The sequence below is a fragment of the Chrysemys picta genome, chromosome 6 (assembly GCF_011386835.1).
Source record: "Chrysemys picta bellii isolate R12L10 chromosome 6, ASM1138683v2, whole genome shotgun sequence".
NCBI lineage: Eukaryota > Metazoa > Chordata > Testudines > Emydidae > Chrysemys > Chrysemys picta.
This window is the reverse complement of record NC_088796.1, coordinates 54,183,780-54,197,939: the sequence shown is the minus strand read 5'-3', so window position 1 is coordinate 54,197,939 and position 14,160 is coordinate 54,183,780. Positions and strand designations below refer to the sequence as shown.

At 38.3% G+C, this 14,160-nt stretch overlaps 2 long non-coding RNA genes across 3 annotated transcripts in view; one reads left to right on the top strand and one right to left on the bottom strand.

The window, feature by feature from the left end:
* Positions 1-14,160, bottom strand: part of LOC122174239 (uncharacterized) — a 90,277-nt gene that overhangs the window by 35,047 nt on the left and 41,070 nt on the right. The window lies entirely within an intron of this gene.
* Positions 7,463-13,167, top strand: LOC135972466 (uncharacterized). Its single transcript, XR_010588924.1, has 3 exons — positions 7,463-7,570; positions 11,883-12,029; positions 12,716-13,167. It is a non-coding gene; the product is annotated as an uncharacterized LOC135972466 (long non-coding RNA).

The window sequence follows — 14,160 nt, the reverse complement described above, 5'->3', positions numbered from 1 at the left end:
GAGGTCTGAGACAGGAGATTGTTCCTGAGAGGAAGGCAGAGAGGCAATGTCACAGAGCGGTGGAGAAGGTTCGAGTACTGCATTTGCCTAGCCCACAACAGGGCTACGAGGATAATTCTTGCTCTTCCCTGATGCAGTTTGATGACATTTTTGAGATTTAGAACTAGAGATGGGTAAGCATTTAGCAAGGTACGGGGATTTGATTAAAATAGACTAATATTTATATGGGAAGGAGTATCTGAATGTTTCCCAACTATTAAGATCTTCAATATGATCTACATTTGAATATCAGCCTGTTCACCCACCATTAATGTACCCTTACTAGCGTTAAAAGCTTTGCTTCGTAATGCAGCCAAGAATGGCAGAAAGCGAATTCCATAAACTTTAACAAGCCAAAAACAAAATACACATTGAGATCTATGACTCATTCTAACTTTGTTCTCATTTCATTTATCTTTCAGGATGCATAGATTGATACCTACTGTAATTATTTTGTATATTACTTCTGGGTTTTCATACCCATACTATACATCATACTACTGCATTTCTTCATTTTCTCTGCTATATGTGGGGGAAAGGAAAGCAGTATTTAAACCATTTTATGTTCAAGTTGCTGCTTTGTAATTTTAAACAGCCTCTTGAGTCTTATTTATTGCCTTTTTACAATAATGTTGCTGTTATGCAATGATATACTAACATTTATCTTTCTTGCTATTGACACATAGAAAGTTTAGCGCTGTCTGGAGAGTTTGTAATACACTACCACTTCCTGAAAGCTTGTTTTGTCTAAAACCAGTAACAAATTAAAAGGATATATTTAAAGGTATTGTATTTTGCTTTTTTTATACTATGCATATTTCCCAAAATTCTGTGAAGGGGATCTCTTTTCACTGTGAAAATTAAGATTACCTGCAAGTGAAGGGGATCTCTTTTCACTGTGAAAATTAAGATTACCTGCAAGTGATTCTTGTTTGGAATAAACATGAAATACCTCTCTGACTGTACAAAGGGAACAGATGCAAGCTCTTACCTTTCCAGTACCAGAGGTAAAGTTTAGGATAGAGAAAAAAAAAAAAACCGTTGCACCATTCACAGAATCCAACAGCTGCCTAACGTCAGATAATTCAGTTCCTTGGTGCACAAAATAACTTGCTAATATCCACCAGAAATAAGTGTTTAATAATAGACTGGACATGGAAACCCCCAGTGTTTTGTGCATGAAAAGGTGCCATTCCATATATATAAGTTAATATGAAATTACCAATTCATATTGAGAACTATGTAACAGTAGATGATTTTTCTGAACACTGTTTCATTATGTACCCTGCTGTCTTGCTGATGAAAACCCACACTTTATTTCCACAAGTTGCCATCATACATTTCATTTCCATTTAAAAAAAATTTAATTCCAGCTGAGTGAAAGTTCCATAGCAAAAGTTTTCATTAATTACAGTCGTGCTTTACACAAATTCAGATACCAACTGTTTGCGAACCATATATTGGTTCTTTAGAAGTGGATGTTATGATATATAGACTAACATCTAGTGAAGACAAGTATGACCTAGAAGCTCCCTTCTGAGCAGGGTCACTCAAAATCTGAAGCTATCCCCCACCCTTCAAAAGATTACCACTGAGGGGAGGCGGGCTTGGAGAGTGAGCCCCCCACCCCCAACCTACAGAGGTGGCTTCTGCCCTGCAAGGATGGGCCTGCCTCCCCTCTCCAGGTATTAAGACCTGGCACACTGAGTTGCAGAGCCACTTAGGTTTGGCTTGGGCGTCGCTCTGTTAGGGGCAACCAGACCAAACTCAAGTGGTGTGTGACCCCTTGCACCTGGTCACAATGCCACTCAGTTTGTGGGCCCTCAAGCTACCCCTTTTTTCCCTTCCCCCCTCAGGCAGCTCAGATTCTGACTCACTTGGTTGTGCTGCTGCTTATGGATCACAGAGTTGGTTTGAGCTTTGCCTATCACAATGGGGATAATGCACACTTAATGGATCTAGTAATGAATGCAGTGTTGATATAAATGGTTGTGTTAATCACAAGTCAGTGTAGATATATTACGCACACCTCAAGGGGGTGGCAGAAGGGTAGGGTTTTAGCAGGAAAAGCGAAAGGAATGTTTAAGATGATGTCATAAGTGTTTCTTAAACTCTCTTGAAAGTTGGCTTTCCTACCATAACCTTTACCTTCTGCTCTTTCAGTACCTTTATACCACCTGTGGCTCCAGCCACCAGGTGGGAGATTCCACTTGTGGGCTCAGTCCACCCTGTTGTCTGTCCACGAATTGACAGACACATTCATAGAACCATCTGACAAATGTTCCAGTTCCATATAGAGAGGTAAGTTGAACAAGTGCTTTCTGTCCTTGGAGATGGTTAAAATGATCTGAGTTTGAAAGGATTTTGTTTCTCTGATTGGTTTTGTAATTTACTATGCAGAATAGTACGTAAACGCTGCCCATCCTGCTAAAACTCTGAACAAGAAAACATTATGGGAAGGCTTGGTAATTTTTTTTTATAATCCTGATAGATAATATTGATGTTTATTTTTAATCTATTTAAATTTTCAGTTGCATGAAATTATGAAGTGGGTCAAACAATAATTATTTAATGACTGTACACACCGATATTCAAAAACATTAAAGCTTTATAGGTGTTAAAACACAAATTATCCACATTGCATGTCAAAATATACAAAGTAAATAGCCTTAAGCCAAACTCTAAGTTCTCAAGCAGCATTTTTCTTACTTGTCCCATCTGTACATTTTGATTATCTATAGAAATATTTTTTGTCGGTCTGTGAGTGTATGGTGCAATTGACATTTACCGACCTTTACCAATAAGTATAATCCTTCCAAGCCTAATTATGGAGAATCATTTTCAAAAGGTGTGGTTGGGCAACATTTCATAAATGCTCACACTGCAGTTTTAAGGAGTAACTAGAGTGAAAGGTTAAGCAGACCATGCACATCTAACATGTCAGATATTTCTTTTTGCTCTCATCTGCTCCAATACTAGTTATTTTACACTTCCTAAAAAAAAAAGTCACAAAAATGCTTTTATGTTTCAACGTACAACATGCATCAGTGCTGGGGAGTGGACTAGATGACCTATCATGGTCCCTTCCAGTCCTACAGTTCTATGATATGGCTTCCTTTATTATTGCAATATAAATTCCTTTGACAACCACTGTGTTGAATCATTTAAACAAACCTTGGTCCGCGACCAACCAGCAGTCCACAAAGATATTTCTTGTGAGTCTTAACATGACAAAACAAAAACAGAGAAAATGTGGTGAGGATGGAGGGTGATTGGGAAAGTAAGTGGCCCCCAAGTGTAATCACTTGCACTGTGGTTCATAGATTTTTAAGGTCAGAAGGGACTATAATCTAGTCTGATCTCCTGCACAACAGAATTTCACCCAGTGATCCCTGCATCTGGTCCAACAACTTGTGGTTGAACTAGAGCATGTCTAGTATGCAGAGATTGAAGACAACTGAGCTAGCTGGAAAGTGTCATCATTATAAAATATAACTCAGTCTGGAGAAGAAGAAAAATTCTAGCTACTTATGAAACCATTTGCTGTGGTAAAAGCTCATGAATATATAAGATGGTATGGCACCATGATCAAGTCTGGCTGTGGAGGCTGACCCATAGAGGAGAATGGGGACTCAAAGCCCCAGAACTGCAACTGCTGTGAGGTTCCACAGCATCATATCTAGTTTTTGGCTGAAATATTCCGAATTCCAATTTTCAGGTGAAATATTTTGGTTTTCTACTAAAAACTGAAAAAAAATTCAGTTGTTTAGTTTTTCAAGAAAAAAAAAATAAAAAAATTCCCTAGAAATTTCCTTTTGTGAAAAATTGTTTAATTAAAACCCTATTCCCCCCCGCCCCCCCCCACACTGAATAATAGCTTTGATGGAAATGTTTTGACGAGGCATATTTAACAATTGTCAGTTTAGGTTTTAAAACAGACAAGTAGTTCAGAGCGGCACAATGGAAGTCTAGCACTTTGGGAAAAGGCTCTAGTTTAGAACTTGCATTTTCTTCCCTTTTATACAGTGTGCCTCATAATCTTTGCCCTTCCTTCACCTTCTCCCCCTCCCCACCTCAACATAATGTGTATAGAAATTTGTGTGTTTCAATAGTGTGGTTACAGTTGTGCACTGCTGCTGTAGCATGATAAAAAAACACTGACTAATCAGACCGGCACTGAACAGTGTCCATAACTGGACGTAAAGTTCAGAGGTAGTGTTTATCAAATGCAAATGCTATTTATTTGGATCTTAGGCTCCCATTTACTAATATACTACTTTTGCAAAGTACACAACTGCCATTGGAAGGAAATGGGCAGAGACTCTTCCTATGAATGTACTTGTTTGCTATAGTAGATTACATCTTCTAAAATGCCTGTTAACCTGGGAGCTGGTTCTGTAATCATTTCATCAGTAAACTTCCCACTGAAATCAAGTAATGGGCCTGAGTTTTAGAGATGCTGTGTATTCGGAACACCAGTCAAAATGAATGGGAGCTCCAAGTCAGGCCCAGGGAATTCCAAGTGAGGCTTAGTACCAAGTTCAGTGTAATACTATTCTGACTGTGCAAACACAGTACTAATTCTATCAGGGCAAATGCCCCCTCCCCCCAAACCATTGTGATACTTCTGAGCTTGCTCAAATATGAGTTACCTCTGAGCCAGAGCCTGCTTGAGCCTGATGAGTCACCCCGAGCCAGAGTATGAAGAGTCATGAGATGCAATTGCCTGCAGCTCTTGTGATAGGCTCCATGCTGTTCAGCGGATCCACAGGTAAGGACTGACCTCGGTGATCCCAAGGTAAATATATCGGCTCCTTAGGGAAGCAGTCTTTCCATTCAGCTCAGTGTCATAATCTGATTGGAAGCATTCCTATTGTCACTAGTTTCAACAGACTCCCTTTGCTCCTGCTCCAGCCATGCCTGTTTCCCTGCTAGCCAGCCCCTACTTCAGCCTGCATCTGCTCTTGTCTCAGGCAGCCGCTCAGCAGCTCTGACACTCACTATAATTTTGTTGTGGAGAGAATCCCTTGTTTATCCTTTAGTTTCTCCATGAGGGAGGTATAGCTCAGTGGTTTGAGCATTGGCCTGCTAAACCCAGGGTTGTGAGTTCAATCCTTGAGGGGGGCCACTTAAGAATCTGGGGCAAAATGGGTACTTGGTCCTGCTAGTAAAGGCAAGGGGCTAGACTTGATGACCTTTCAAGGTCCCTTCCAGTGCTAGGATATCTCCATTCATTTAATTTATTTTTAAAATTTTATTTATTTAAAATTTAGCATGGTGCTGCACAACAGGGATTTTGTGGTGAAGCACAAGTGAGCTGGGGGTCAATGGAACTTCCATTGGCTATATACACTAGCCATTCTCCCCATGGAGGGGTGCAGAGGCTACTCCAGCTTGTAAACTGAAATAGTAACTATGGAGAGGCTCCACTGGTATGCCATAGCTCAGGAAAAGGATTCTCTCCAGCACATAGCTCAATTGTATGGGATGTGCACTGGGCTGGAGGCAGGATTTGGAACTAAGTGCATTCAGCACTCAAGTTTTGCTCTAACCCATTATGAAATGTCAAACTAACAAAAAATAAAATCCTTTTCTTTATTAATTTTTAAGAGTTTAGGGGAGATCTGTGTGTGGGGGGGACAACACAAAGGTTTTTAATGTCCTTGTGTGCAACTTTGGCTATGAGTCCCTTACTCACTCATTCTGTTGCCATTTGGATGAATTGTGTAATGTGTGAGAATAACTCACAAAAGTTCTTAAGACAGGTGTTGAGAATATGTAGTTCAAGGACTGTGAAAAGCAGAAAAATAATATTCCAGGAAATCAGGCATAACTCCAGTAAATTCCATACACATCAATAATATCTAAATACAGCTGAAATATTTATAAGCATGACTTGCATATTTGCTTGTGAGAAATGACATAAGGACCACTCTGATTTTTAAAAACATCCCACAAACTGGTTGCTAACTAGTTATATAGCAATGAAAGATGATTCTGTTGTTCAAAGCTGCCTAACACACACATTGGAAAATACTGTATATAATACTTGGTTATTTTCCCAAAATATAGCTGAACATATTCCTCAACATACTCAAACATGCATAGTCTACTAAGGATTATTGCACCAGCCAGAGTGACCATGGCTGATGGCATTGCACCAGGCATTGGATACCAAAGTTCCAGATCTGGCTCAATCCTGCAAATCCAAAATTTTCTGGGGCTGCCCTGCAGGCAGAGCCAATTAAGGTCTGGGAGTACACCCCTTTGATGGAGACTTTGAAGTATTTATGTCCATCCTGGAGACATGGCCAAAGATCATGCAATGTTGCTTTTGAATAAAATTAGCAACAAAGTGGGCCAGATGTTTGCAAAACTGTGATATTTTGCACACAATCAATGCTCGGGATTTGGCACTGACAGTGCATATGGAATACATCTAGCCACAAGTCTGTCTGTAAGAGGGTCCAAGTTTCTGATTTGTATAGCAATACTGGTAGTACAGGTAGTATTTGACAGATCTTGAACTTTGTCTCAGTACAAGATGGTTTTGCATCCAGAACCGATCTGCAGAAGTGAGACATGGATTTCATGCAGGAGGCAGCAAGACCTAATAGTCAAAGAAGATCTAATTTCTTGTGACCATTTGAAGTCTGCTTTCAGCCTAGATGAAATTATCAGTGCTGTCCAAGGTACTTGATCCCTACTGTACTGGGGTTCTGGTGGCCCAACTCCAAGGTTCTGGTCTTGGTCTTCTCCAATGAGATGTTAAATCCCATAGTGTGGGTGATATCTTGGAGACCAGCATGGAACTAAAATTCTTTGCTATCTATACAAGCAAGTCATCGGCATAGTCTTTGTCAGTAAACACTTCTTGACCTACTTTAATTCCAAAAGCTGGAGCAACTGTCAGGAGACCAGGTCATAGGCAGTCATGCCTAGTGGTCAGAGCAGGAGTCAGGCCTAGTACTTGGAGTCTGAATGCCAGAGCCAAGGGTTGAGAGTCAGAACCAAGAATGAGAGCCCAGGATCAGAATCGGATTACTTGGACTCAGGAAAGGCAGGAATGAGGCTGATTCCAAGGCAGGAGCAAGGCTGGAACAAGATTGGAACAAGGTCAGATGCTGGGCAAGGTCTAGGCTGCAGGGAGGCTGGCTGCAGAATAGGGTCTAGACTGGAGCCATGAAGGAGCAAAAAAAGAGAGGGCTTGGAGTGAGGTGAGCACAAGAAGATAGAGAACCTGTGGGTCATATGTACTGAGCAGGTACTGATCTTCTGCAATTGCTGGTTTTCAGAGCAAGTAATCTGACTGCCTTAGCTAATCAGGAGGGTCTACTGTGGCACAACTGCACTCATTGACTGCCTGATGACTGGGCAGACGCAGCTGTAAGCCCTCATTCCTGACAGCAGCAAGCCCTAATATCTGGTTGATACCTCAACAGAATAGTGTTGGGGGATAAATATCTCTCTGCCACACCTGAGATCATGGAGAAATGCAGCTAAAGATGTGAAGAGGAAACCCTTAGTTTGTGTAAGTATATAAAATATATTATCCTTAGCAGGTAGAGGAGATACATTTGCTCCTCAAAGTACCTGGGAGAATGTTTGCATGTCTGCTATTCTATACTAAGGGAACATATACTGTTTCCTTGTATAAATCATTAACAGGATCCAGAGCAGTCTTGTTTTTATACTCCCAAAAGCCAAAAATTATTGTGTTCATGTTCTCAGATTTCCACTGTGCATATTAGAGAAGTACTGAGCTGAAAGGTGACTAAAGGCTGAGGCAAATTGATTTCTCCCTGCCTTTAAGTGCATGCTTTTCAAGGGGGAAAAAAGTGTTTTCTAAAAGAGAGCTACACAGTTTTCCTTTCATGCTGGCAGTAATTGTAGAGTCCCTTCAAGTGAACTTTCAAACAAACATTGGTAAACAATTCTTACATTTTAATATCAAAAATGTCAAAACCACAACAACTGATACACAAGATAGCTGAAGTAGTGCTCCTTTGATAATCGGTGTCCTAGATAATTAGATTATACCTACAGAACATGAGTTAGGTGTGCCCTTTTGGCTGCATGTAGTATAATAGAGATTGATCCACAGAGTTAGGGAGGTAGAGTCTCACCCCAGTCTGCACACACACTGCTGACTCCTCTGGCCAGCCCCCACTTTCTGTACATGCTACTATTCACATCTTCAGTGTCCTTTTCCCATTGTCATTACTGATTTTTATTTATCATCATTACTTGAATTTATAAGATTCTCATCAGCACAGTAACCAGGGGCACCTTATATGGTATATATAAAAAGAAAGAGACACTCTTTCCCCAAACATAGGAGACACAAATGCAGCGTGACCCTTCCTGGAGCGTGGTGGCTCTCAGCACTTGATTCAGCCCACTTTGAAGTCAGAGTGACTCCCATTGACTACAGTGGGTGCTGGATTAGACCCTAAATGAGGGAGATGGAGGAAATCAGCCAGAGATTGCCAGCTCCTCTCCCTAGCTTTCGCATTTGCTGACTAGCATCAAATCCACCCAGCCTTTGTCCAGTCTACATTCTCTGCTCTCTCCCCACTGGTTATATCCCTTTTACTTCTCAGGACTTTTTAGTTCTGCACAGCTTGAAGAGTCTATCCAGTAGCAATGGGGAGAGGGTAAGAATAAGGGCTGAAACAAAGTGCAAGGGTTGTGCTAATTACCAACTTGGGAACTAACAAACATAATGGCTTTACTAAGTGCTTTCTTTGGTACAAAGAACAGGATTGTTGACAGAGCTCTATGATCAGCTGGTGATAAAAAGGTTTATTGGCTGGCGTGGGAATTGCTCATCTTGTTTATATTCAATTAACTTTATGGGATATTTTGAATTCATGATACCAGGTAGTTCCCCCAAAGGAAAAAAAAAACGGTCCCAAATCTTTTTTTCTAAATACATAAGAGTTAGGAAAACACTTTTCTTATATGTCCTCTGTTGCCCTCCTGATGGAGTGTATGTGACTCTAAACTTCATTAGTGGGGCAATGTAATAATAGGGTCCTCATGTAGAAGTCAGTTAGATTTCTAAATTTCACTTATTTTTTGCAACAAATCACTTCATATGGTAAAGTAGCTACTATATTCTAATCACATATCCTAAATGGAAAAGAGAGAGAGAATGGAATAAAAATAAAAATAGCCTCTGGCAAAGCTTCAACAGATTTATATATTAATATTTAAACCATGACTAGGTAAAATATTCCCAGCTGGGGCTGAACACTAATAAAGTGTAAAAAATGTTTGCCCTTTTGTTATGGGACAAGACAAATAATCAAATGAACTCCACAGATGCGGGATCAGTTAAGGCAGAATTATAATTATGTCAAATCTAACATACTGGCGCCAAACACAAAGATACGGAAAATAGACCCAAAATGCTTGCACACAGAATAAGAAGGAAACCATTTATTGAAACAAAAGCCACATGAACACCAGCTCTGAATATTAAACAGATGTTAGCACTTGCTTTAAAACATATACTGGGTATGGAGATTAACTCTCCTTTGCAAAAATATCTCCCATTATGCATTTTTCTCTTGAAAAATTAGCAGACAAGATCTTGTTTTAATGTCTAATCTAGACTATGGTACATCTATAAATACAGACCATCCACTTTACTCTAAACTTCTTCCTCACCAAGTATGTCAGCACTGGATATTCTGGTGTTCCTAAAATCCTAGTGCTGTACACTGAGTTAGGAGAGTATTTGCTATTTTACTGAGTCTTCAGAAACTAACGAACACCAGTGTCACAAAAGACATATTATGCTACATCAGGGCACTAGTGCTTTTTATACCAATATCCATGTCCTATATACATGGCTAAATCCAAGGTCCAGTGAAGTAATTGGGAATTTTGTCATAAACTTTTATGCAATCAAGAGTTGGCCCTTAAAGAGAACTTTTAAGAAAAAGTACTGTATATTGATACAGTATCAGTCATATTAAACATCATATTTACACCTAAAGGTTCTGAATTAACTTGAATCAAGTAAAATAACCATAAAGAACAAATTGTGATCCCATAGGAATTTACTCTTGACATAGTTAAACTGGGAGTGAAACTGGACTGATGTGTGGTGTCACCATAACTGCCAAGAATCATAAAACAACCAATGCATTACATAACGTTGCTTCATTTTTTTTGTAATATGGATTTCTGACCTTTCATATCAATTATAAAAAGAACTGGATGCTTCTCTGGAAACTCTGTCTCGACATCTCATTTTGATCTGCTGTGCTGAGGCTTTCTTGACATACTTTATATGTAGCCATACTTCCTTTTAACATTCAGTTAATATTAATCAAAAAGGAAAATGTTGGTTATAAGTAGTGATTGGCTTAAGCCATAAAATTCATATTTAGGTTTCCATCCGTAAAGTTTTGTGGTGTTTTTGTTCCAAGCATTTTAGACTATTTAATGGTCAACTGTGAAATCTGGGTCAGATTTTTTTTAAATCCTTCAAAGGTTCAGGGATATGCAAATTCTAGATTTTGGTTCAGGCCCAAGCTTTGGTTCATTCTTAAGATAAGGTATTCTATAGAAGATATTTTAACAGAAAAAAATAACAACCCTGCCCCCAAACTGGAGTTCTATTAACAGCTATGATTGGTTGAGTATTTCAGCTTTAAAGCAACTTTTTAAAGAGGTCTACATAGTTAAAATATCTATTTAAAATCCTTCCTATGCTATGCATGGACCTGACATGATTGTCCTATATAACAAGATTTTAGATCAAGAAGAAATAAATGTAGAACTTAGTTTTGACATCTCCTCTTTGCCCAATGTATATGGGTTTTCTATGGGAGAATTTGTCATTCATTGTTCACTATTTTAACCTAGCCAGCAGATACAAAAACAGCATCAGGTATAACTCTATACTATCTTTGACCATATTGTTACAATAGTATGTTGAACATATGCCAGCATCAAGCAACATGATCTTTCAAAGCTCAGAATTGCCTTATAGTATTTAATGGTTTTCAGTGGTGCTAGGCAGAGAAAGCTAAGCTGACCATGCCTTTAAAATGAAATTAAAAAATAAGTGAAGGACATAATTTAAAATAGATAGTTAATCAAAACAAGTTATACAAGAAATGAAACTGTGATCCAACAAGGCAACATAAAAATCAAATTCACACATACATGCAGAAATCTAATTACAGCCATAAAATGGCCTATGCTATAAAAAATTCATTTGCCTTATCTAATGTAACAATATTTACCAGTGAGACATACATGCTGCTGACGTTTCAGGATTCTAAATCTATCAGCACAAAAATGCAAATGGACTTCAAATGATCTCTAGGAAAACATTCAATAACAAAAGTGGCCCGTGCAGTTATTCAACTTCAATCAAATATAGCCCTATAAATAAAGAAAACAGTCTGTTCCTGACATTGGCTTGAAAGCAGACCACGACTCACAAAATAATTGAATGGAAAATGCAAAATCAGATAAAGCAATAGTCATAACATATATAAAGAAAAGAACACAAACATGCTCAGTCAAGTGAATTGTTTATGAATATTCAGAGTTTATGCATGTTTATAGTTATGAATAGTGTGAGTGGAATACAGTGAAATGTTCTCTTTGAAAAATTATGAACGTCTGTGATTTAAAAACAGGATCATTAAATGGCTCCATTATCTAACTATTGCTATATGAAATTGATGCTAATGATAACAGATTGCAGCTTGTTTAAAAAGGTTCCATTGTTTCACTTTCAATATATATAATATACAATGAAAATTGTATGTTTTGTGTGTTAATTGTGAGGTCTATGTCTATTGGCTGCTATGCAGGGGATTGGACCAGGACTGGCAGAATAAAAGCATGAGCTGCGACGGCTCCAACTCAAGAGCCAAGGCTTTTAAGCTGGGGCTGTAACATATCCTTTGAGGATCAATACAGAGGGGAATCTGTCATACCAGGACGTTACGGTGGTTGGGGTAACTTAAAATCACAAGCCTTAATGCTGTGATTTTCATCCATCTCTCATTGTCTCCCTTTGGAAATTCCATCCTAAAATAAAAATCATTGCAACATATTAATATATTTAAAAATGATTAACCAATACTGTAGCTTGTTTGGGGTAAGAGTTATTGCTGTTTACATACATTTTGTCTGCCAGTTTACTCTGGTGATGAACAACATATTTACAAAAAAAGGTGAAGATACACAAAATCCAACTAGTTGGGGGTTGGGACTGGGTTGGATTTGGTTGAGTTGTATTTCAGAACAAACTCAAAAATAGGCCTGATGTTTCCAAAATTTGTCATTTTTCACAACTATTTTCTTTAAAACAGTCCCATTTCTCTGTGAAAAGAACCAATGTCTGAAGGAAAAATTAGGTCACTCTGAGCAAATATTAGCTCTGAAATTAAAAAAAAAAAAAAGAATTTTAACTTTTTTTGTGAATTTGGTTAGATTTTGAGTAAGGCCAACATTTGAATACTCTAAAATAAACAATGAACATTCTTGTGCAAAATTCCACATTTAATTTTTCACTGTTTTCATTAGTTTTATCAAAGAGAACAACAAAACAAAATATTGGGCTGAGTGAATCTATAATACCAATTCCAAGGCACACTTATTCACCTTTTATATGTTTTGACTTTTTTTTTTTTTTTTAAAGCTTTGGAGATGGCTAGGAAGAGACCATTAAAAAGGCAACGAATGCTAGGTGGCTTTGAGAAGTGGTAGGACAATGCTGGCAAATCTTCCACATCATGAGCTAAAACAAGGGCTCACTTTATCTTTTTTTGGTACCAGCTGGGAATTTCAGACTATGCCTGTGTCTATTTAATACTTAAAGCACAATCTCAAAAAAATATAAATCAATACAAAGGATTAGATTTATTTGATATGCTTTCATACATCCATCTTTCTCAGTCTGTCTTTTATACTGAGGTTATGAAATAGATTGATCCTATAAAACTGTTTTTAAAGCACTGTATGCATTTTGTTTAAAAAAAACTCCAAGCATAGAAAACTGCCCTTGATAGCTCCAGTTTTCTCTTTACTGCCTAACTAATGTTTGAATGTGTGGGTGTTTGTTGTACTGTGTGACAAGGAAAAACAAGTACTGTTAATAGCTATTTTTGTTGAATAAATTACAATAGATGCTGGATACCCAACATCTGAATTTAAGAAGTCCTCTTTGTTAAAGATTTGAGTTGAAGATATGTGGATATTGAAATACTTTACTTGTAAATGTAGCAGCTGATAGTATAAAAATAATACCTTACATTATTACTGTTCATCCCTAAGTACTTCAGAAACTTTAAGTGATATACAAAGAGCTGACTTCATCCACCTCTTGAATAAAGGATGACATCTGCGCACGCTGCACAGCAACACTACATGAAATTTAGGACAGGAAGTTAGTATGGTTACCATTTAGGCACTGGAAGTTAGGAAGAATAAAATTGAAACTGCTGAGGAGATTGATGCAGAAATGTAAAGTCCCTGTCAAAGATTCATAGACTTTTGGATTGGAAGGGACCTCGAGAAGTCATCGAGTCCAGTCCCCTGCCCTCATGGCAAGACCAAATACTGTCTAGACCATCCCTGATAGACATTTATCAAACCTACTCTTAAATATCTCCAGAGATGGAGATTCTACAACCTCCCTAGGCAGTTTATTCCAATGTTTAACCAGCCTGACAGTTAGGAACTTTTTCCTGATGTCCAACCTAAACCTCCCTTGCTGCCGTTTAAGCCCATTGCTTCTTGTTCTATCCTTAGAGTCTAAGATGAATAAGTTTTCTCCCTCCTCCTTATGACACCCTTTTAGATACCTGAAATCTGCTATCATGTCCCCTCTCAGTATTCTCTTTTCCAAACTAAACAAACCCAATTCTTTCAGCCTTCCTTCATAGGTCATGTTCTCTAGACCTTGAATCATTCATGTTGCTCTTCTCTGGACCCTTTCCAATTTTTCCACATCTTTCTTGAAATGTGGTCACCCTGAATTGAACACAATATTCCAGTTGAGGCCTAACCAGCACAGAGTAAAGCAGAAGAATGACTTCTCGTGTCTTGCTCACGACACGCCTGTTCATACATCCCAGAATCATG